This window comes from Prionailurus bengalensis, chromosome D3 (assembly GCF_016509475.1).
Source record: "Prionailurus bengalensis isolate Pbe53 chromosome D3, Fcat_Pben_1.1_paternal_pri, whole genome shotgun sequence".
In the NCBI taxonomy this organism is placed as follows: domain Eukaryota; kingdom Metazoa; phylum Chordata; class Mammalia; order Carnivora; family Felidae; genus Prionailurus; species Prionailurus bengalensis.
The window spans coordinates 32706239-32729609 of NC_057356.1; the positions used below are offsets into that span (position 1 = coordinate 32706239).

The 23371-nt window shown below is 43.4% G+C and overlaps 1 protein-coding gene across 3 annotated transcripts in view; it reads right to left on the reverse strand.

Moving 5' to 3' along the window:
- Positions 1 to 23371, reverse strand: part of GNAL (G protein subunit alpha L) — a 156258-nt gene that overhangs the window by 84624 nt on the left and 48263 nt on the right. The gene's annotated exons all lie outside the window — the stretch shown is intronic.

Consider the following 23371-nt stretch of genomic DNA (forward strand, 5'->3'; position numbering starts at 1 on the left):
ATAAACTTAAAAAAAGGAGCTAAGGAGTTTCCTGCAACATAACCACAAGAATTTATTTTTTTGAAGACCTTGAAATATTTAAAGATCCAGAGTTAGCACATCTTCAACTTGACAAAACTTATCCTTTTCTAGGTAGAAGGGGCATAATAAGAAATTTTAGATATGCGCTCCGAAAGAAGGCCTATGTATCAGGATTCACATATGTAAAAACAGTACACAAGGGTAAACTTCCGGATAAGAGAGCAGGAATGTGATGAAGGAAAATTCCCTCAACCTCAGGGACTGGTTTCGAGTCCCTATTGAATAATTTTATGTAACAGCACATGAAAAGAAGTTAAAAAAATTGAGAATAGAAACTGATCACAGAGATCTTTTTATACTACAACCAAAAAGGTAACACAAACCACCTGAGACTCTAAGAAAGAAAAAAACTACACAACCAAACACTGTAAAAAGACATGAAGTGAGCCAACGATCAACGTTCTAATGGTGTATGTATTCCCACAACGACATATTTATTAAAGGCCTTTCTCAACGTGAAAGCCGTTGAGATGCAGTAAGCCGAAGAATCCTTCAAGTGAGTGGAAAAAGAACGCCTGGTTGACACTTTGCCCCTTGATCTCTGTTCCTGACTGCACAATTTAGTTTTTCCAGTAGGATGCAGGGAAATGAATAAAACTGCAGGCGTATTCAAGTGAAAATGGCTGACTTTCAGCAAAAGTTTGGCCGATGCACTGTCCTTCAGGGCAGGGACTGTGATATCCAGTTTCCAGGCCATCCTAGACTTGACCTCTGGAAATTCTACTTGAATGAGTGAATGATCCGGTCATTCCCACACTTCCCTTTTCATCTACCTGCATTTTTGCTCCTATAAAAAACCTGAGTGACTATTAGATCTGATTATTTACAGAATAGCTGGAGGTAGGTCACAATGAACTGAAAGAATGCTCTGTGATTCCAGGTCATTTCCCCCTCTTATGCTGTTACAGGAGGTGGAGCCCCTGCTACACAAGCTCCTGTCAGCAGGTCGCTCTCTGTAAGAGTGGCACTTCATCAGAGGACTTATTCCAGCCAGTGTCCACCAAGCAATCTCACTGTCTATCTGTCAAGGGCAGTGATGGGTCATAATAAGGATACCACATACTTGAAACTTGAAGAGACCTAATAATATAAACTTAGGATGGCAAACTACTAATGGCAAACTACTAAAGGTACAGATTTGGTAACCAAGAAAGTTGCTTCCATCATAACGATTGCTTGTAATCTTTTGCCCTACATTTGGCAACAGCATGAGACATCATTCTCCAACCCAAAGTGTGTTTGTCTCCGTGCCACCAACCAATGCCACGGTTACTGGGCTAGGAAGAACAGGTCCCTCTGTGACATCTACACACTGTTTCTAGTTCTTTCCATAGTCAACAGTCAGTGTGTCTCCCGATTCATGATGGCAACTGATAAAAATAGGTTCTTGAGAAAAGGGATTTTTACTTTCTCTATGAATTTTCACCAATGTTCTTATTGCATTACTTAAATAGTATCGTTGTCATATTCTACCGGTTCTTAGAGCTGAACCGGCCTTTCGGGGATCACCTTGCTTGGCATCCATTTTTACAGATGATGCGACAAAACCCCCGGATATTGAGTGATGTTTTGCTTGTACTCACTGAGGGGAGGAGAAGCCAAGTCCCCTCTAGAGATTCTCTGTCACATCACCCTGCCTCTGCAGATGTGACTCCAGGCTCTGAATATTGGCATAACGATCTAGGGGATGCTCACTCGGTCTACAGTTAGCAGCATTTTTGAAGAAATAACTGAAACTAAATTAAAATTACTGGGAAAATAAACGGAACTTAATGTGGACACAAAAGTATCCTTGTCTATAGAACCACAGATGGGTCAGGGTTCAGACATTCCAGAGAATTCAACTCTTCTTTGATACTGAACTATGTTCATCTGTCCCAAGGATGGGTCAAAAGAAAACCTTTTCCATTCCGAAGGCAGGTAACCAAACAGCTGCTCTTTTCCTTGCCTCAACAGTCACTAGTCCCCGTATCTACGTCATGGGTGGCGGTGACAGTCCTTTCCTGAATAACGTGTTTGGAGGCAACACCGGCATCTGTGGGAAGCAAGCCAGTAAATGGGAATCTCAGGTATCAGACGAGCTGGTAGGGAGGTGTAGATTCTGGGGCCAGAGGCAGCAGTGTGAAGATCTGGACCTGAACCCACCACTGACTAGTGGTGTGGCCCTCCTTCCTGCACTGCAGTCTCCTGGTCTATAGAAGACGGGACAGCAAGAGTCTCCCCTGCTGGGTTGTGGTGAGCATTAAGTGAGCATGTGTGTATGAAGCCCTCAGTGAGCACAGAAGCACCTGTTCTTCTGGGAAGGCTAAAATCCTTGGCAACCTTCACAACAGGGAAACGGGCCCGTCCAGCTTACCTACTGGGTTTTGATTCAGCAACTTGCAAAGAAGAGACTGAAGAGAGGGATGCGGGGGAAAAAATTTCCAAATGCTAATTATATTACAGGCAGAGCAACACATTGTTCTATCGTCTCATCATTCTTACTCGGATTTGAAGACGCTTTTCGTGAGCATGCCCTTCCCATTCCAAATGCACCGTTCAAATGAACACGTTGCTTAGATTCATAGATCTCTTCGTTTATATGCCTCTCTTAGAGGTCTTGTGACAAATCATTTGCTGTATTCTGAATACACAGTAGTATGAAATGAAACAGTAGCAGTCTGAATACCTGTTGCCCAGGCCTTCACAGACACAGAAGGTGCCAGATGAACTGAGCTCCTGAAGTAGGTCAGCTGGAATAATGGGGAATTGAGTGTGATTTTAAGCTGTATGGTTCATTGTACTTTAAAGTGAGAAATTCTCACTAATTCCGTGTCATCTGACACACGACTAGGAAGAATATTGATCCCAGAAGAAAGGGCTGTCACTGTTAGTCATGCCATGAACTTGGGGAAATCCTACCCCCTCCCCAGGATTCTTGCTTCTCATCTCTGACTCTTCAGAATTCTCTGAACTTACACAAGCACATCATAAACTGAGTTTTTATAAGAGGATTAAGGGAAAAGAAGAGTAAATAAAAATGCATTTGGCCTTCTGATTCCTAATGATGAGGAAAAGTAAAAGGGATTTTTTTGAAAGTATTTTTTTGTTTATTTATTTTGAGAGACAGAAAGAGAGAGAGAGAACATCCCAAGCAGCCTCTGGGCTGTCAGCATACAGCCTGACCTGGGGCTCTATCTCATGACTGTGATGACAGTCAGGACTTGAGCTAAAATCGAGTCGGACGCTTAACTGAGTCACCCAGGCGCCCCAGCAAAATGGCTTTTTATTTTGATACATCCTTTATGCTTTTATGATTTACTTGTTTTTGAGGTTTCATTTTTGGGGTGCCCTCCTGGCAGGCACAAGTGACTATCAGAATAACAGGTGAAGAAATTTGACAAACCGTGAAGGAACCTACAGCCCATGATCCAGTAACAAGTCTTAGTGATGAAAAGTAAATTCTCAACAAAATTACTTTAATGTTTTCAACAAAGCCAAAGGATGAAAAGAATATTGTAGTATTTCTAAGTTTTAAAATCTTATCATAGGAGTTCTCTCTTATTATTAAACACACCAGAAAGTGTTGCTCTTATAAGATTTGAACCCCAGGCGTCTACGTGGCTCAGTAGGTTAAGCGTCTGACTTCGGCTCAGGTCATGATCTCACAGTTCACAAGTTCGGGCCCCACATCGGGCTCTGAGCTGCCAGCTCAGAGCCTGGAGCCTGCTTGGGATTCTGTGTTTCCCTCTCTATCTGCCCGTCCCCCGCTCACGCTCTGTCTCTCTGTTTCAAAAATAAATAAACACTAAAAGAATTTTTAAAAATGTGAACCCTCTCTTCATTAACATACTCTTTACATAAAAAAACTTCTTTTCTCAAGAGTATGGAATTTTTTTTCCTAATGAGCTAATTAGAATAAGGTTGTTATCTGAATAACATTTTGTATAATCAAAACAAGAGTGGCTAGAGAAATCAAGAGAATAACATGGGTACCTGAATTTAAGAACGAGAAAAGTAGCTTATGAAACAGCAAAAATGTGAATCCTACAGAACTGTATTGAAAAACAAGATTCTAATAAACAAAGAGCAATTCTAGAAACCAAAGCTGTTGATTTTTCGACATCACTAGACCATGACAACGGATGGATAGGTTATACGTCACTTCCATCCAGACTCTCCTCTCTGAGCGTTAACTATTATAGTAAAACCTTAGGTAAACCAACAGTTAACAAGATTCCAAACAGCCTATCAATCCAAATCAAAGATTTTTAGATACTCATGGATTTAACTTTTTCAGCAAAACATATTTTCCCCATATCAATGACTTTTGGATAGAAATCTTTCTGAAGCAGTCCATATATCCTTGCCTTCTTAAAAGTCTGGTGTTTCACTTCTTGCTTCTTAAAGACTCAGGATGTAGATTATGAGTATCAATTATTGTATCTGACACAGACAAGTGACACCCAAGGGAATCTGTTCCTACATAGGATGCCTCAGAGGATTTGTTTTTTGAGTTCTTATGCACATGTTCTACTCATTTCTGTCTTTTTTCCCAGTTGCTCATAGTACTTTTTTTTTTTAACGTTTATTTATTTTTGAGAGAGAGAGAGAGACAGAGCATGAGCAGGGGAGGGGGAGAGAGAGAGGGAGACACAGAATCCGAAGCAGGCTCCAGGCTCTGAGCTGTCAGCACAGAAACCCACATGGGGCTGGAACCCACAAACCACGAGATCATGACCTGAACTGAAGTTGGACACTCAACTGACTGAGCCACCCACACGCCCCGTAGTACTTTTTTTTTTTTTTTAAGGTTTATTTATTTTGGGCAGGGGGGCAGAGGGAGTGGGAGACAGAGGATCCGAAGCGGGCTCTGAGCTGACAGCAGTGAGCCCAATGTGGGGCTTGAACTCATGAACCGTGAGATCATGATTTAAGCTGAAGTCGGACGCTCAACCCACTGAGCCACCCAGGTGCCCCTTCTTAATTTCCAATCTGATACAGGCTTAGGGTTTCGGTCGTAGACAGACTCTTGGACGTTAAGGCTTAGAGTGCAGGCTTTAGAGGCAAGTAGCAGCCCTCCAAGCATGAGCTATGTGATGTGGGGCCAGTTATTCCACTGAACCCCCTCATTCACTTCACGGGGTTTGTAATGGTGGCTACCTCATAGGTGTGTGTGTGTGTGTGTGTGTGTGTGTGTAATGAGATAATCCACGTACAACCTCAGAATGGTGTGTGCTGCAAAGCTAAGTATTCAGTGACACCCAAACCAATGGCTTGAAGATGTTTTCATGTGAGGATGGTTAAGCCATGGGGACTTGGAGCAAACCCAGCCTGGCCACCCTCTTCACCGTCACCGTCACCGTGAGTGTCAGCAGTGGCTATTCCCCTCCCTCAGAGTGGGGGAAATGATACAGAGCGGTTCCTTTAAGGCAGAAGGTTCGTCTTCAGTGATCAAGAACCGGAAAGAAGCCCCAGTCAAGGGCAGATGCAGCAGGAGGTCTCTGCCTACACACTGGGCTCTCCCGAGAGAAAGCAGCGAGGCCTGTGCTGTGGGAAGAGCTGTCATCTCTCAGATGAGGAAGTGAACGATGGCCCCGGCTGGGGGGACCCTGCCCACCCTCAGACAGACTATCATGTAGTCAGATATAGGACCCCGCTCATATACTGCTTATGTCTTCTCTGAGACGTACAAATGAGTCACCAATTTTCATTGACCTCAACTCTGAAAACAAAGATCAAAATGAGGGACACCCTGCTCAAGTCACACCCTGCGGCTGAAATCAGGCTGATTCAGCGTGTGATGTGGACCAGCGGTCCCTGAGCCCAGGAAGGTGACACGACTGGCTCTGGACTCAGACCCCCTGGGTTCCTGACCTGAACCACATGCCCACCAGCTCCATGGCCACCTAGGCACGTCACCTGCTTCTCTGTGCTTGTGTGTCCTCACGTGTGAAGTGGGGAGAGCAGCGGCCACCCCAGAGTGCTGCTGTGGACACACAACCTGGGGCAGCACTTGGTGTGCAGAGTTGCATGAGCGTTACTCGTTATTTTCATTGCTACCAACTCAAGTTACCAACATCACTAAAAATATATATATACACACACATATATATATACACACACATATATGCATATATATATGCATATATATGTGTGTGTATATATATAATAAAGTGAAAAGTGAGGGGCAGAAAATTTTTTTGGTTGGGTATCATGCATTTTAAGATTCCAACTTGATTTTTCTTATATTTTCATCTAAACTATATAATTTACTCCAGATGAAAACATTTTCTGCAGCATATAGTATTTTTAGCTCTTCCCGTACAACCCCAAGCCTTGAAAAGGTACAGAAGAGAGACAGTCCTCTGCACACAGCACAGCCTGACCCTTCATTGGGAGCCACGGTGGCTCTGGGGCGGCTCCCAGAAGTGCCGGGCATCCTGTGCACAATGCAAGCATCTGACGGGGGGGGGGGGGGGGTGCACGGGCGCTGTCCCATGTCGGTGACAGCTCCCATCGCCCTGCTCCCGAGGGCCCTGCTGGTCTCAGGAATTCAGCAAGGATCCCAAGCACTGCATTGTCTCTCTGGAGACAGTGGGGGCAGCGTCTCCCCACCTCCCCCCCGAGAGCAACAGTACTCTGCGTGTTTCTGGTGCACAGGTATCTGACAGCAAAATCCCTAAGTGATGTTTCCAAAGCTTCAGCACTTGGCAACGTCAAATAAATGCCACCAGAAAGGCTATTAGATAACAACTAACATCTGTTGGAAGCTTGCAGGATGCCAGCCACACTGGCAAGCACTGAGATGCATTAGTGTATTTCATTTCCATCACAAGGTAGGCATTATTATTATTATTATCTCCATTTTACAGATGAGAAAACTGAGCACAGAAATGTCATTTAAATCACCCGAGGTTATACAGTAGATGACAGAGATAAGACAAGAATCTCCATAACATTTAAGGAAAGTTTCCTCTAGTCACCAAAATGACTCACATACAATTGTGGTTTTTGTTTATTTTTTGAGAGAGACAGAGAGAGAGAGAGAGAGAGAGAGCACGCGCGCGCGCGCGCGAGCAGTGGGGGAGGGGCAGAGAGAAAGGGAGACACAGAATCTGAAGCAGGCTCCAGGCTCTGAGCTGTCAACACAGACCCCGACATGGGGCTCGAACTTATGAGCCATGAGAGCATGACCTGAGCCCAAGTCGGAGGCTTAACTGACTGAGCTACCCAGGCACCCCTGTTTTTTTTTTTTTTTTAATTTTTTTTTTAATTTTTTTTTTTTAAACGTTTATTTATTTTTGGGACAGAGAGAGACAGAGCATGAACGGGGGAGGGGCAGAGAGAGAGAGAGGGAGACGCAGAATCAGAAACAGGCTCCAGGCTCTGAGCCATCAGCCCAGAGCCTGACGCGGGGCTCGAACTCACGGAACGCGAGATCGTGACCTGGCTGAAGTCGGATGCTTAACCGACTGTGCCACCCAGGCGCCCCCAGGCACCCCTGTTTTAATGGAACTATATATGTAGAGCTATTATAATTAGATTTCTGGTGCAATTTTGCTTCCTTTCTTTTCAAGAAAAAAAAAAGAGCTTGAAGAAAGGATACCAAGCTGAGTAAGGGAACGAGTTCAGAGGCTGATTACACAGAGCACACATCCTGTTTATCTCCCACCCCCAACATGTACTGAGACTCTTTCAGGGTGACTTCACACAAAATCCTTTAAACTGACTGCTTGAAGTTCTCGCTGTTACGACTGTAAACAAGCAAACATGTCACATCCTCAGCCACCAAGGATGTGTAACGTCGACCAAATAAGCACTGAGGCAGCGCTGACCAAATGCATCAGGGCAGGGGAAACAGGGACACCGAGGGGGAGGGGGGACGGGAGGATTTGCCACCTCTTGGCCCACAAGCTCCTTGCAAGGCTTAGGAAAGAACCTTGCCCTGCTGCAACCTGGCCACTGATGTGCTCCTCATCGGGGCCCTGGGCATATAAGGGACTGAAGGCTGGTCGGCGACACTCAATCCGTAAGGTTAAACCACAGGAAACTGCATATTGTACGTCAAAAATGGCCGCATACTGGCAATCCCTCTTCCTATAATCTGTCCTATTTATTTTACAACTGGACATTTTAACCCCCTTCTCCTATTTCGTCCATTCCCCCCCCACCTCCCTCCTCTCCACTCTGCCAAACATCACATTGTTCTTTGTATCTATAAGTCTGTTTCTGTTTTGTTTTGTTTATTTGCTTTGTTTTTTAGATTCCACATGTGAGTGAAGTTATATGATATTTGTCTTTCTCTGACTTACTTCAATTAGCATAATGCTGCCCTCTAGATCCATCCATGTTGTCCCAAAGAGCAAGATCTCATCTTTTCATGGCTGAGTAATATTCCATAGTTTATCCTTTCATCTATTCACGGACACCTAAGTTGCTCCCGTATCTTGGCTATTGTAAATAATGCTGCAATAAACACAGTGGTGCATGTATCTTTTTAAATTAGTGTTTTTGTTTTCTTCAGATAAACACTCAGAAGTGGAACTGCTAGATCATAGGATAGTTCTATTTTTAACTTTTTGAAGACCCTCCATACCCCTTTCCATAGTGGCTGTACCAGTTTGCATTACTACCAACAGTATATGAGGGCTCCCTTTTCTCCACATCCTCACCAACATTTGGTATTTCTTGTCTTTTTGGTAATAGCCATTCAGACAAGTATGAGGTGATATGTCCTTGTGGTTTTGATTTCCATTCCCCTGATGATGAGTGGTGGTGTGCATGTTTACATGTGTCTTTTGGCCATCTGGATGTCTCTGGAGACATGTCTATTCAAATCCTCTATTTTTTTTTAAGTTTTTTTTTTTTTAATTTATTTTTGAGAGAGAGAGAGAGAGAGAACAAGCAGGAGAGGGGCAGAGAGTGAGGGAGACACAGAATCCTAAGCAGGCTCCAGGCTTCAAGATGTCAGCACAGAGCCTGACATGGGGCTTGAACCCACAAACCATGAGATCATGACCTGAGCCAAAGTCGGACACTCAACCCACTGAGCCACCCAGGCACCCCATCCTCTATTTTTTAATTAAAATTTTTTGTGTGTTGAGTTGTGTGAATTCTTTATATATTTTGGATATTAACCCCTTATCAGTGATATCAGTTGCAAATCTCTTCTTCCATTCAGTTAGTTGCCTTTTCATTTCGTTGAAATATTTTGTTCTGTCGATGGTTTCCTTTTCTGTGTAAAAACCTCTTAGTTTGATGTCCCACTGGCAATTTCTTATTATTCAATCTAATAGGTAATACAAGTCTTCTATATAAATGCAGATCTGAACCATACATAATGAAGCCAATAAGATGAAAAGCAAATGAGGAATTAGGAGACTCTGTGTCTAGTCCTGGCTTGACCTCTTGGTCAACACATTTGGAAGACCCTAGACAAGTCTCTTAAGGTTCTGCTGTCACATCTTGCTCATCTATAAAGTAAGTTCACGCTTAAGGCTAGACTAGACACACTTAAGTCCGCTTCCAGCTGAAATGCTAAGAATCAAGAAGTCAAAATAAGAGTGGAGAGAAGGATGGGGTGCCTGGGTGGTTCAGTCGGTTAAGCGTCCAACTTTAGCTCAGGTCACGATCTCATGGTTCACGGGTTTGAGCCCTGCGTCAGGCTCTGTGCTGATAGCTCAGAGCCTGGAGCCTGCTTCAGATTCTGTGTCTCCCTCTCTCTCTACACCTCCCCCACTCATGCTCTGTTTCTCTCTCTCTCTCTCAAAAAGAAATAGTAAAAAAAAAAAAAAAAGGAGTAGAGAAAAGGAGGTGTGGCCAAAATGAAGTGAAGAAGTCAACTGCATATGACCCATGATCTATTGGGACAAGAGTAGTGCCAAGTACAGAGCAAGTACTGGAAACAGACACCCTGGAAAGAGTTAATCTCCCAAATTTCTTGGTCTCATGAAAAATAATTTGGCTTAAATAGAAAGTAGTTTCAACTTTATCCTCAGTGAAATCAGCTTGGACCATTTAAAGCAATCTTTTCAATGAAGCTCATACATTTTCTGAAGTTCTTGTAATTCTTTTCTATTATCTGTGCAGTTGTTTTTATTTATTTCTACCGTAACCCTTACACTATAAAATCTTACACTGGAGTAAGTATAAAAGTCTCCAGTTGAATTACCTAGAACTCAGCTCCAAGGCAGCCATGACTCTAAGAACATCTCACCAGGATATTTCTGCAGGGCTAGACTCTCTTTCTCGATTCCTGTTGTGAGCAGGACTCCGCGGATGTTTCACGATTTGTACAAGGTGCTCTGGCACCACTCCCCTCCATCCCTGGTCTACCTGCCAAACTCGTTCATTCTGCAGTCTGGTCCAGGTCTCACCTTCCCTGGGACAGGGCCACCAACCGCTCCCTAACTGGCCAATCCGACCCTCCTCTGCATAGACAACATACCTCAACGTGTCCTAGTTGTTTATTTAAACTCCTTCTGGACACACAAAAACGCACCTTGGCATTTCCAGTGTTTACCCCAGTTCCTGACATACCAGGTAACCATTCTTGAAAAACTGTACTGAACGCTTATTCGGAGAAAACTGATAATGGGTAATTTGAAAGATAATTACCCTCTGGTAAAGGAGAGAAATTCACATGATATGATGTACTACTTATTAAAGATAACTTTTAACAATGATCATCTTTATCAGCTTAATTCTTTCAAGCAGATAAAGATGCCAGTTGATGTCCTTTGAGTTTCTTGGGTAAGTGATTACACAGTTTCACCAAAACAAATAAAAATACAACGTTTTAAGAATTATTTTAAATAACCTAAAGAAATTTAAAAACGAGTACTTGGTTATGATATGTCATCATTTGAAATGCAAAGCAATCGAACATTTAAATAATGTAAAAATTTAGAGGAGACTGGGTAAGGAGAGGAAGCTTGAGAAAGAGGGGTTAGGGTTCTCCCAATAATTTCTCAAATCAGTCGTATTCTCGCTAAAGGTATTCTTTAAGGTAATGAATATGCTGCTACGGATAAAAACAAATGAAACCTGGTAATAATTCCATAAAACTGCTAACATTAGTTTTGATTAAAATGAAAACTCAAGTAGCAATTCTTGTTTTTTACAAATACTCATTTGACTGAGATTGTGTAGATGGTTCTAGAACCTAATCAAGAATCACGGATGGTAAAACTCACTTTTGAAACCAAACATCACTCTCCTATCCGATGGATGATAATAAAAGGGGGGAAAAATAAGGAGAAAATGTCTGTTTTCCTTTTCCAGAGAGAACTGTAAAAGGAGTTTTTGCTGTGAAAAGTTTTCATTCTTTTCAGATATTTTTGAAGAATTATCATTGCACTAAGTGTAGTATTTTATTTTATTTTATTTATTTTATTTCATTTTATATATAGAGAAGGTGTGTGCGCATTAGTGGGGGAGAAGAACAGAGGGAGGGAGAGAGAGAGAGAGAGAGAGAGAGAGAGAGAGAGAGAGAGAGAATCTTAAGCAGGCTCCATGTTCAGCACGGAGACTGACATGGGGCTCGATCCCATGACCCTGGAATAATAACCTGAGTCGAAATCAAGAGTCGGATTCTTAACTGACTGAGCCACCCAGGCGCCCCATAAGTGTAATATGTTTAAAACAACGTTCACAACTTACATAATACTTTGTGCATGATTCAGCCTGTGTGTGTGTGTGTGTGTGTGTGTGTGTGTGTGTGTGTGTGTGTTTTAGATGTGTATGTGGATAAATACGTAGGATAAACAAGATTTTGGTAAGGTTCATTTCACCTCAATGTGGGATAAGCAAATTCAAATGGAAATGAGTGGCTGTTTATCTTTTCTCTTCCTACATTTTACATGCTTTATAGAATGAAAAAAACACAATTAGCCTGGACATAGTTTTGACTACTAACACTTCTTTAAACACTAAGTAATTATGTGCATGTGTAACAAATTGACTGCCACAACTGTGATTTCACCATTTAAGCTAAAAGATGACATTCTTTCCTTTTTTTGAACACCATGAAGCCAAGTCGGTAGACCCTGGGGTCACCTTAGGCTCCAGCCAAGCTCATGGCTCCCACAGTCCTTCAGGACAACGAAGGAGCTACACTGGCAAATGGATCCTGATTTCGTGATGGGCGTGTGCTTCCTGACCAAGTGAGTGCACGTGTGATTCCGTGGACTGTCAATGTCTCTTCCTGTCTGCGTTCCTCTGTTCCGTCTCCCAGAAGCCTTGTTCCAAATCCACAGTGTGCCCGATTTTTTAATAAAATGAATAGTAAGTGTTCCAGCTGGGTTGGCAACCTCTGTCCCGTCTCCGTAACTCTCCATCTCCTTTCAACACCCACCTTGACTTCAGCTAGGCTGGTTTTTCCCAACTCGGTCCGTAGCTCTTGCTGCTCTGCTAATGAAAGCACTATTCTCCCAGGAAGTAGCCCCACCACACAAAGCCTGTGGTCTGAGCCCTACTGTCCTTAGGAATCTTCTCTGAGTGGCTACAGAATCTCTAGTCTATCCCGCAGGAGGTAGCATTCAATTATACAACACTGTGTGGCTCATTAATTCTATAGCACATACCATAGCTTGCTGTACGTACGTCTTGTTTCTTCACTAAGTCATAGGTTTCCTGAGGCTACAATCTTTGTGTAACTTTGCATAACTCACGGTCCTAAGTACAGTGCTGAGTGTGCGTCAATTACCTTGGTGACCACAGTACACATTTTGGAGCAGAACTCTGTGGCAAATGCCATGGCAACCAAGGAGGCGATGGTTCCTACCCCCACTAAATACACGTTTATTGGCAAAACACAACACGACTATGACGTGTGAGCTTTAAATAAGAAGGACGGGTAAAGATTTGAAATCATGACACATAACCCACTTTCTAAGTGAGTTTAAGCCTTGCTAATCGGAGGAACTCAAAGGGGGCAAATACTCCTTTCTTTAGTTACTTATATCACTCAGCATTAGTTGAGAACTTCCTAAGTACTCAAAAGGAACCTCTGGCAAATCAGTATTTAAATAAAGACGAATAGCACCCAAACTCTGTTTTGGGAATCGTGGTCGTTCAGGCAGAGGAATTAAGAAACAGCAGGCAGGTTTTGCAGGTGGCAAAGCAAGAACTGGTGGGAAGGAGGGACCACGTATGATGTGCGGATGGAGGTAAGCGTGGCACATGGGAGGAAACCGGGGTCTTTCCTAACGCAGAAGTTTCAAGGACTGGGAAGTGTGGCAGGGACAGAACGTCCTAAAGCCAAGAAGGAATACTACAGGATGGGTACAGAATGAAAGGGAGACTCCTATGAGACAGGGCACATGGCCCAACAGGAAATGGTCAGAGAAATAGCCCCAGAGAGCTACCAAACGCTCTGACAGGCTATTAGCCACCCAGAACCCAAAGGTCAAATGCCCTCCAGGTGTTCCACTTGGGTTAACTGTATACTGTAAGGTACCCCTCGGAGGGATGAAGGCTGTGGCTTCTACACTTTAAAACATGGATGTTCACCCTCCAGTTCCATCCACGTTGTTGGGAGAGTGAACTACGCTAAGTGAAGTAAGTCAGTCAGAGAAAGACAGAAACTTAACAGAAGACCACAGGGGAAGTGAAGGAAAAATAAGTTATAAACAGACAGGTAGGGGCGCCTGGGTGGCGCAGTCGGTTAAGCGTCCGACTTCAGCCAGGTCACGATCTCGCGGTCTGTGAGTTCGAGCCCCGCGTCAGGCTCTGGGCTGATGGCTCAGAGCCTGGAGCCTGTTTCCGATTCTGTGTCTCCCTCTCTCTCTGCCCCTCCCCCATTCATGCTCTGTCTCTCTCTGTCCCAAAAATAAATAAACGTTGAAAAAAAAATTAAAAAAAAAAACAGACAGGGAGGCAAACCATAAGAGACTCTTAAATACAGAGAACAAACTGAGGGTTGATGGGGGTAGGGGAGGTGGGTGACGGGTACTGAGGAGGGCACTTGTTGGGAGGAGCACTGGGTGTTGTATGTGAGTGATGAATCACGGGAATCTACTCCTGAAGCCAAGCCTACACTGTAGGTGAGCTAACTTGACAATCAACTGTTTGAAAAAAATTAAGAAAAGAAAAAAAGAAAACTATTACTCCAAAAGCAAATAAATAAATAAATAAATAAATAAATAAATAAATAAAACATGGATGCCTAATAAAATTTTCCTATTATTTTCATAACGAAGTACTCTGGCATTTCGTCTAAGCACCAAAACCATTTCCTTACAATTTAATGCTAATTCGTTAATGTCAAATTTTATTTCAAAAACATTCACTTGGCAATTCAGGCTAGATATTTTCCCCACACTTAAAAGATTAACTGCAATTGTGTTTTATAAGTGACTACCACTCTGAGATAAAAAGACGTTAAAAAGACTGCTTTCTGAGGGCCCTAAGTCAATTTTATGCTACACCGGCTGACTCTGGGTGTGAGACTGGGTATCTGGGGGCTGGAGTAAGAGAGAGATTTTTCACCCTCTTACATCTTTTGGACTTTGTGCCATACACAAACACTTCCTATTCAAAAAAATACAAATACAACTTAAAAAAATGCAACTGCTTTGTGTAGTGAAAATGTTATGCATACAGTGGATTTAATTTAATCCAATGCTGTTAAGAAAGGCAGAACAGAAAATGTACAGGAGTATTTTAAGAGGTGAGGAAAAAACCCCACACATCATGGATGAGGTTCTCAAGCAAAACTAAAAAAATTCAAAAATCAGTGTCTGGAAGGAATCTTTTCAGGAGTAAAGTCATTGCTCTGCCTCTTAAAACCTCAGTGTACCTTTCTCACAAACCACACGTGTCAACTCGTTCAAGTCTTAATGTGACATAAGTATAGCCTACTTGTCTGCTCCTTCCGCCATTTCCGGAGAGAGAGCCGTAAAGTTCAAGATGTTTTCTCTCCCAGTTACATAAAACTAGCAACGATAAGGACAATATGCTCCAATGCTAAGGTATTTTTAAATGTCATAGGCTCCTGGAAAGAGCAAGTGTCCTTCAAAGTGAACTTCTGCTTTGGTAAGCCAAGTGACAAATTCCCAACGTATCAAAATTTGAGATGAGACTTGACAGCAAAAATCTCATGCTTTCAAAGGATTGGAGGTTTCAATGACATCTTACTCAAGGAGTTAAAAAAATGTGTTGCTTTAATTTTGTGACCCTTGAAAATGTGTCCCCTATAAGGAAAAACACTCTAGGGAAGAGTTGCCTTGTGGGCTCAAGCCTGGATTTCTTGCTGTGTTGTAGACGAGAGGTTGCTCCACACGCTTTTATTACCAAGAGCACAGAATAATGGCCTTTTAATTATGTGAAGAGCAGCATCACGATCTACGTTCTATTTGGTTTTCACTGTAGGATGTAGAGAGAATCAAAAAATTGGTAACAGCTTGCCCCCTTAAATATTTACTGTGGATAAAATGTATTAGTCTGCTAAAATCAGAGTGTGAATGTTTTGATAAGAAGAGGGTAGTTATATGGCCTCAAAAAGAACATTCCTAGAACAGACGTAGGAATTACAAAGAGGAAAAGGGCAGCAGACCCCACCTTCACTAAGAGCTTCAGCATTAACATCCGTGATGCACTAGGAAGGATACGAGGTCACTTCTGGGCTTTTGCTGCCAAAGCGTTAATCGCATCTGGTCACGACACATCAGATGAGCCACAGTGAGGGCACTCCACAAAATTAATGTCTCGTCAAGGTCAGGACAGAAAGGAAGGCTGAGGAACTGATGCAGAATAAAGGAAAAATGGAAATGAAATGTAGTGCTTGATCCTGGATTGGACTATTGACCAGAGTTCTCACGATGATGATGACGATGATGATGGTGACAACGACGAAGACAACGCTGCAATTTCACTATATTATTCACTATATATTATTATCTGGACAAGTGGTGAAAACTGAATAACATTTGTAGGTTACAAAACAAGACCAAATCAATGTTACATCTCCTAATTTTGATAACCATACTGTGCTTATCAAAGTGCCTGTCCTTGTTTATCACAATACACACTGGAGTATTTAGAGGTAAAGGAACACGGTGCCTGCAACCAACTCTCAAATGGTTCTTGAAAAAATGTGTGTTAGTGTAGACAGAAGGGGGAAGCAAATATGGCCAACTAGCTATTGGTGAATCTGTGTGATGAGTGCCTGGAAGTTCTTTGTACTACTTTTGCATTTTGGGGTAAGATTAAAAGTGTTGCAAAATAAAAAGTTACTTGTTAGGAATGCCCCTTATGATGCTGTTTCAAAGAAAAAAAATGGAATTTTGTTTTATTTTTATTTATTTATTGTTAATGTTTTTACTTATTTTTGAAGGAGAGAGAGAGAGAGAGAAAGAGGCAGAGCATGAGCGGGGGAGGAGCAGAGAGAGAGGGAGACACAGAATTCGAAGCAGGCTCCAGGCTCCGAGCTGTCAGCACAGAGCCCGATGTGGGGCTCGAACCCACAAACTGTGAGATCATGACCTGAGCCGAAGCCGGACGCTCAACCGACTGAGCCACCCAGGCGCACCAAAAATGGAATTTTAAAAAAGCATCCTCACTGAAGCGCTAGTCTTGTCGATGGATCTAACCAAAATACTTTATTAAAATAATAGCAATTCCTTTCATTTTATACCAGCTGTGCAAAATGAAGTATGGGGGTTCCATTTGTCCTTAGCATTTTGACACAAGCAAAGTGAGGCTTGGAAGCAGGTTTCTGATGGGGGAGTGCCTTCTGCCCAATGGCAGACGGACCCTCAGAGAGCCTTGCAAAGGCAGACATGCAGGAGTCGCCTCTTAATGGATTCGGGAGTAGTCTTGCCAAAGACAACTTACATTTTGTCACTCCCTGACTAGAATCAGTGAATGGTTTTCCAGAACCTTGAGGAGGAGGCCCAAATCCCCTGGCCTCAGCTCAGCATGAAGCTGGTCAGGTGGGTCCCCCCCCACACACTCCCAATAGCTCCCCATAAACATCTCTAGTGTAGCACTGTACAACAACATCCACTTTGTTCATAAGTCTGTATTCCCTCTAGAGGATAAAAGCGTCGAGAGGAAAAGTAGCGCTCCTTATTCATCCTGGTATCCACAGACACTTAAGTGTGTTGACTAAACACTGAAGAAGCAAGAGGAGCTAAGGTAACCTCTTGCACATCCACCTTTCCCCCTCAGCAGCACCTTCACACTCAGTTTTGGCAAAAAAGCCTTGGGGGTCATCAATGCTGTCCCACTGAAGACTGCTCTTCAGACCACTCTGTTATAAAGGCCTCTCTCCGAAGAGAAAGGGAAGCCATGTTCCATCTTTGCCAACAGCCAGGGTACTCCACGCGCAGTGGGAAATCATGAAACTCCCTGCTTCCCTGGCAAGTTCTTTCCCTCGTTTCCTGCCGTTTCCTCAACTGGACTCTCAGACTAGATGGTCTCTAAGGCCTCACCAACAGTCCGTTTTCAACACACACCACGGTTTTTAAAATATGACTTTGATAACGCCCTGTAAAATCAATATGGCAGCCTTGCTCTGAGACATAGGCACTCACCACTTCCAGCAAACTTCAGAAAAGGAAAAAAAAATCCAGGGGTGCAAATGAGAGAAAGAATGGTTATTCTTTACTTAAAGAAATAATCTTTCTAGGATTTTTTTTTTTTAAACTAGAGAAACACATCCTGGGACATTTAAAATGTTTTATTTAGCAAAAGTCTAATGCTGAAAACTTTCCTGAGGAGGAACCTATTCTTGAAATGTGATGTATTTCAGTATTAACTTCCCTTGCAGAGGGAGGGGGTGCTTCAGGATACAGCTCATCTCTCTATTATTAGAAAGGGTGTGTTGGGGTGAGTACCGGGTTATAAGAATTAGCCAGAAGCTTGCTGGAACGTGTGGCAAAACCAAGCAGACACTGTAGCCCCAGGGAGGAAGGTGAAAAATGTGACAGACATCTGGCAAATCTAGGGCAGTTACAGGTGGCCTCAGAGAACCTGTCGCTAGGCAAGGCACAGAACGGAAGGGGAGGACCAAGAGGGGCAGAGATGGTGGTAAAGGAGGAAGCCAGAAGTCACTTCAAGAAAATCTGACTGGAGGTAAGATGGAGTAGGAGGAACACGGCTGAGACGCGGGGGGCTGTGGGTGACAGAGGCCAGGTGGGACAGTGCCTGGAGGAGCTCCCCCTGCCCCCGGGGCGTCTGTGCTGTGAGGAGACACTCAGGCCAGGGTTCCTGAGCAGTCAGGGCCAGTGGATGGCTTGACAGCTCTTTGGGGATAATTAGAGACACCTCCTCCCAGGTATGTTGTGAGGTGTTGGGGACATCAGCACTTGGCGTGGACAGAGGACACGGTTTATAGGTGCTGGCTCAAAACAGGGCTGCAGGGTGCAGCTGGCTGGTGGGGGAATAGTAAGAAGGTTCAGTCGTCTCCCCCCCTGCACCCAGAGAGGACTTGACAGTGTGCAGGCAGCTGAGCATTCATCGGAGGCCACCAGGGCAGGACTGCGGTGAGGAGGGCTGGCACCAAATCAATGCCGGATCACTGCTTCAGTCCTCATAACGACCTCACACAGTAGGTACTGTGATCACCTCTGTTTCACAGTTGAGAAAAGGCAGACGGCAGCGAAGTGATTTGCTCAAGGTCCTGCAGTGGCGGGGACGTCAGAATTGGAGCCCAGGTGGTCTGGCCCCAGTATTTTCCCTCAAGATCAGGACACTGTCCAGTCCACAGACTCCGAGATCCTGGACAGGAGTCTCTGGAGCACCCTGTCCACTTCCTAGCCCAGGAGGATGCTCTTTCTAGGCCCTGCCTTGGCCCTTGAAAGCACAGACGCAGCCTGAGCCCCGCGAGGCCATTCTCCCCTTGGGCTCCCGTTCAGGGCAGTCAGCTCCCCACCCCGCGGCTCCCCACACCAGAGGCGGCTGAGATCTGGGAAGGGTGCGCCCAAGGCGCCCCCGTGCAGTAATCCCTGTTTATTAATCACATCTGAAATTATCCAAGAGGATTTTTCTCTTGGATGCCATATATACAGATTTCTAAGAGTTTCTGGGTTACTGTGGAACACATACCGGTAGTTCCCACTTCTTACACTTCCTCATGTTACCCTTCTCTTTTACAACACAAAGTAAACCTCACTCCTTCGACAGGCAAAGAACAGGGTGGGTGCCTGGGACGTGGATCGAAATGCCATCTTGAGTGAAAGCGAGGGTTCACTGTTTCGTTGTATGGAGGGGAACCTTCCTTTCTGTAAGGCAGCGTGATGGCCCAGGTGGCCAGTCCCCTGACTTGTGACACCCACAGCTCCCTAGTGGAGTGGACAAAGGATTGTGTTATATTCTAACAGGCACTCAGGAGTTGTTTTCCGTGTACCCAGCTGTGTGGTGTGAGTTGTTGGGGGAGAGGACAGGAGGACAGCCAGGGGAAAAGCCTGTTCCCTGGGAGCTAACACAACTGGCCTGCCATTTTCTGACAGTGCTGGGGGGCTCAGAGGGCCCTGATGAGGTTCGAGGGCAAATGCTGGGGACCTAGGGGGGTACTGCAGCTGGGGCTCCAGACGGAAAATTTACTCCTACCTGACATATATTGTGGGCTTTAAAGACTTTTTGGGTGGTGGGAGGAAAGAGTTCAGTTGGTTAGAAAAACACTAGCCCACTAACCTGGGTGATGTGAGTCCTAGAATTCTGCACGCATTCCCCACAGGACACAGGACAAGCGCACAGTCAGGAGTAGCTAAGGGTGCCTCAGCACCAGATGCTTCTCAGCCCTTCCGTGCACCCTCCTAACAGCCGCTCCAGGAAGCCTGGCTCCCACATCTGTTCTCACTGAGGGGCAGGCCACTTGCCAGGGGTCACGTCTTTTGAGAGTGGTGGATCTAAGACCCAAGGTGGGCAGCTCCCCGGGCCCCACCCCTCTGCTCTGCAGGGAGCCAGCCTATTCTTCAATCAAATTCCTGGTGTACTTTTACCTGGGAGGGGAGGGCAGAATAGTTCCTGCTCTCCGGGCTTATGCTGACCTATAATTCCGATAAAACGGTCACTTAGGAAATAGCAGCTAGTAATGACAGATCAACACATCAGACTGCTTTCACATTTCTCCTTGAACCTTATTTATCAGCTTCCCCTTAGAAAAAAAAAACCTAGCAAGCCACAATTTTAAAAGAGCTAATAAAATCCCCACATTTTAAGAAGAAAGGAACCACACAAATTACTAATTCAATTTAATTAATTGATTTAGGTTTGGTATTGTGCTAAGAGTTTTTTGGGAGGTGAAGGGAGAATGTGTCACAGTCATCAGCTGAAACAATTTTCAATCACCTCATGTGTAGATGAGCTGGAGGCAAAGGCATGGTCCTAACTAGCGCAGGCGTTCCTGGACGGACCCCAGTCCACAGAAAGACAAGTTTTGGATGTATGCATGAGAAAAGAACGAACTAGGCACCGATCAATGAATACCATCCCACACCAGGCTGCTCCGTTATCTCCCACCTGAATTGCTTCAATAGCTTCCTGAAGTTGCCCCTCTGCAGTCTTGGCTTCCTACTATCCATTCTCCACCTACAGCCAGAGTGGTCCTGATAAATCACAACCAGAGCATGTAACTCCTCTCCAAAGGCCCTTCAGATCAGTACAGATCTGGGAGGTCTGGCCCTGAACATTCTCCCTTACCCCCCACCTCTCCAGGACAACTGTTAGCTGGAGAGATGCCATCCCCTGTCCACCTCGGCATTCTCTATTAAAACTTAGGTTTCAAGTCATTCAGCTGCCATCCAAATGGAAGGCAATATGAACAGCAAAAAGCCAAAAGGTAAACTTAAGTGTAATATTCTTAGAGAAAATCCTTAAGACACCTCAAGATAAGGCTAAACTTTTCACGATAATGGGCAATCTCATATAATTTTAAATGTATATTCTGATTTTTCCTTCTTAAAGAACCCTGAAATTAACTTTTTATGATAAAATCCTTTTCTATCTACAAGAAAATGAGCCTAAGACCTCACTTGTGACACCGAAAGACTTTCTCAAGGATCCAATCTCAAAAAGTCCTAGATTTAATGAATTTGTGCTGTATTTACAATTAAGATACTTGATTTAGCTCTACTTTTATGGCCTATACAATAATATATATTTTCTTTAAATAAAAGTTAATTTTCTCCAATATCTTAATATCTTTCTCAGTGAGGATCATCAAAATGTGAATCCAAGAACTATTCAAGTTAGTAATATAAGTGATGACTATTTCAGAGCATGATAGAATACATGTTACTGAAAAATGTGTGGACATTAAAACAAAAATGGAATCTTCAGAAGGAACGTTATATGTTTAGGTATTAATTTCCTTCTTTATATAAATATATATATAAATTAATTATATATATATTTCCTTCTTTATATAAATATATATAAATATAAATGTATATAAATATATATAATTATATATATATTTCCTTCTTTATATAAATATATATATAAATATAAATGTAGACTATTAGAAACATAATCACATTTGACACACCACAGGCACATAAGACAAAAGAACGTCAGGTTTAAAACCTACCGAAAGAGAAAAAAGGATTATCTCTGAAAGAGCATAATTGCATTCATCCCAGTCAACCCAGAACTGTTGGGTCCTAATTCTGTTTCATTTTATTTGTAATGAATTATGGTTTCTGATACTTATTTTTAAGTAGCCTTAACACACCTATGTGAAAATACATGTTTTCAAAGGAAATGGGTCCTTCAGTTTTCTCTTTTTATTAAAAATATTCACGATAGAGCTCAAAAACACTTTCACAGGTTAGGTGCTTTGGATTCCTTAGTAATCCCCTCAGGAGTTACTGTTTCTGAACTTGGCATTGAATATGAAATCCCTTATCAGGTGTGAGCCTATCATGTGAAGAAGAAAACATGTGACTAACACACCTTAATTCTAATTCCTCATTACATGATAAGAATCACTTTTTTTCCTAAGTCAGAATGATATAGGAGATATTTTATGATTACTTACTTTCAAGCAAACATGCCCAGACAGACTTGAGAATTCAAGTATATGTCTATGAATGTGTAAATCTGAAGTTGCATGGGAACGCCATCTGTGATTTGAGCTAGGACCTTGTAGTTTTGGGGGACCTCTTCAATACATACAGTGTCGCAGAGTACTAGGGGACACCCTATAGCTCTAGCTGGCTGAATCACTGCTTTGGTCCTACCCCCTACGCTCCTCCCTCATCATCTCCTTTACCCCCTCTAAGCCATCCAGTTAAAGACACAGCTCAGGGAGCACCTGGGTGGCTCAGTCGGTTAAATGTCCCACTTCGGCTCAGGTCATGATCTCATGGTTCATGAGCTCGAGCCCCGCATCGTGCTCTGTGCTGACAGCTCAGAGCCTGGAGCCTGCTTCGGATTCTGTGTCTCCTTCTCTCTCTCTGCCCCTTCTCCACTCATGCTCTGTCTCTCTCTCTCTCTCAAAAATAAATACACGTTAAAAGTAATTAAAAAAATAAAAAAGACACAGTTCAGTAAAAAAGCGTTCCTGCTGTGCCAGACACCCTAGCTCCCTTTTCTAGCCAGTTTGCCACTTCTAACCCTCCCTTTTAGAAATTCTAGAGCTCTGACTGGTTACACTGGAATGCTTATCAGAAGCAAAAATCAAATGAAAGGATGCAAACAAAAGCTTTAAAAAAGGGTAATCCTTATCTGCCATCTTGCTGCAAAGCCTATAGGACACGATGCTCTCGCTGAAGAGACAGGGTAGGGGATAGAAGGTGCACACTGGCCCAGGCTTCGGTCAGAGCATTTTACACACTGTCTGTTGTACACACTGCTTTTTGCATCACCTTCCCTTCGAAGAGAGGACTCTGAGAAAGAAAATTGTCTCAAGAGCCCTACACCGGGTGATGAAAACTTTGAAATTCTGTTACTGTTGGGAACGTACACACATACACACACACTCACGTGTGCACACACACACAGGTGCACGCACAAATATGTTCTTTTGGCACAGCTATAAGAAAGATGAGTTTCTGAGAAATCTAACAAATATATTTTCCTTTGACACATGCTAATCCAATTACCACATAACAATATTTTGAAAATATGCATATACACCAAAGAAAAGAAAATTACAATTTATTTCACCCTTTCACATGAGCCATACTGCCATCCCACTGGTTAGGAAAGTGCCCGTAAATACTGCAGATGTGAAGCAAACTACGTTTTTCCATCATAGAATAAACACTCAGAAGGGATCCGTGTTATTTACAGCATGCATTCTCTTCTCATTTGAGCTACAGGATGTGCATCGTAAGAGTGACCTGAATTCTGTTCTACT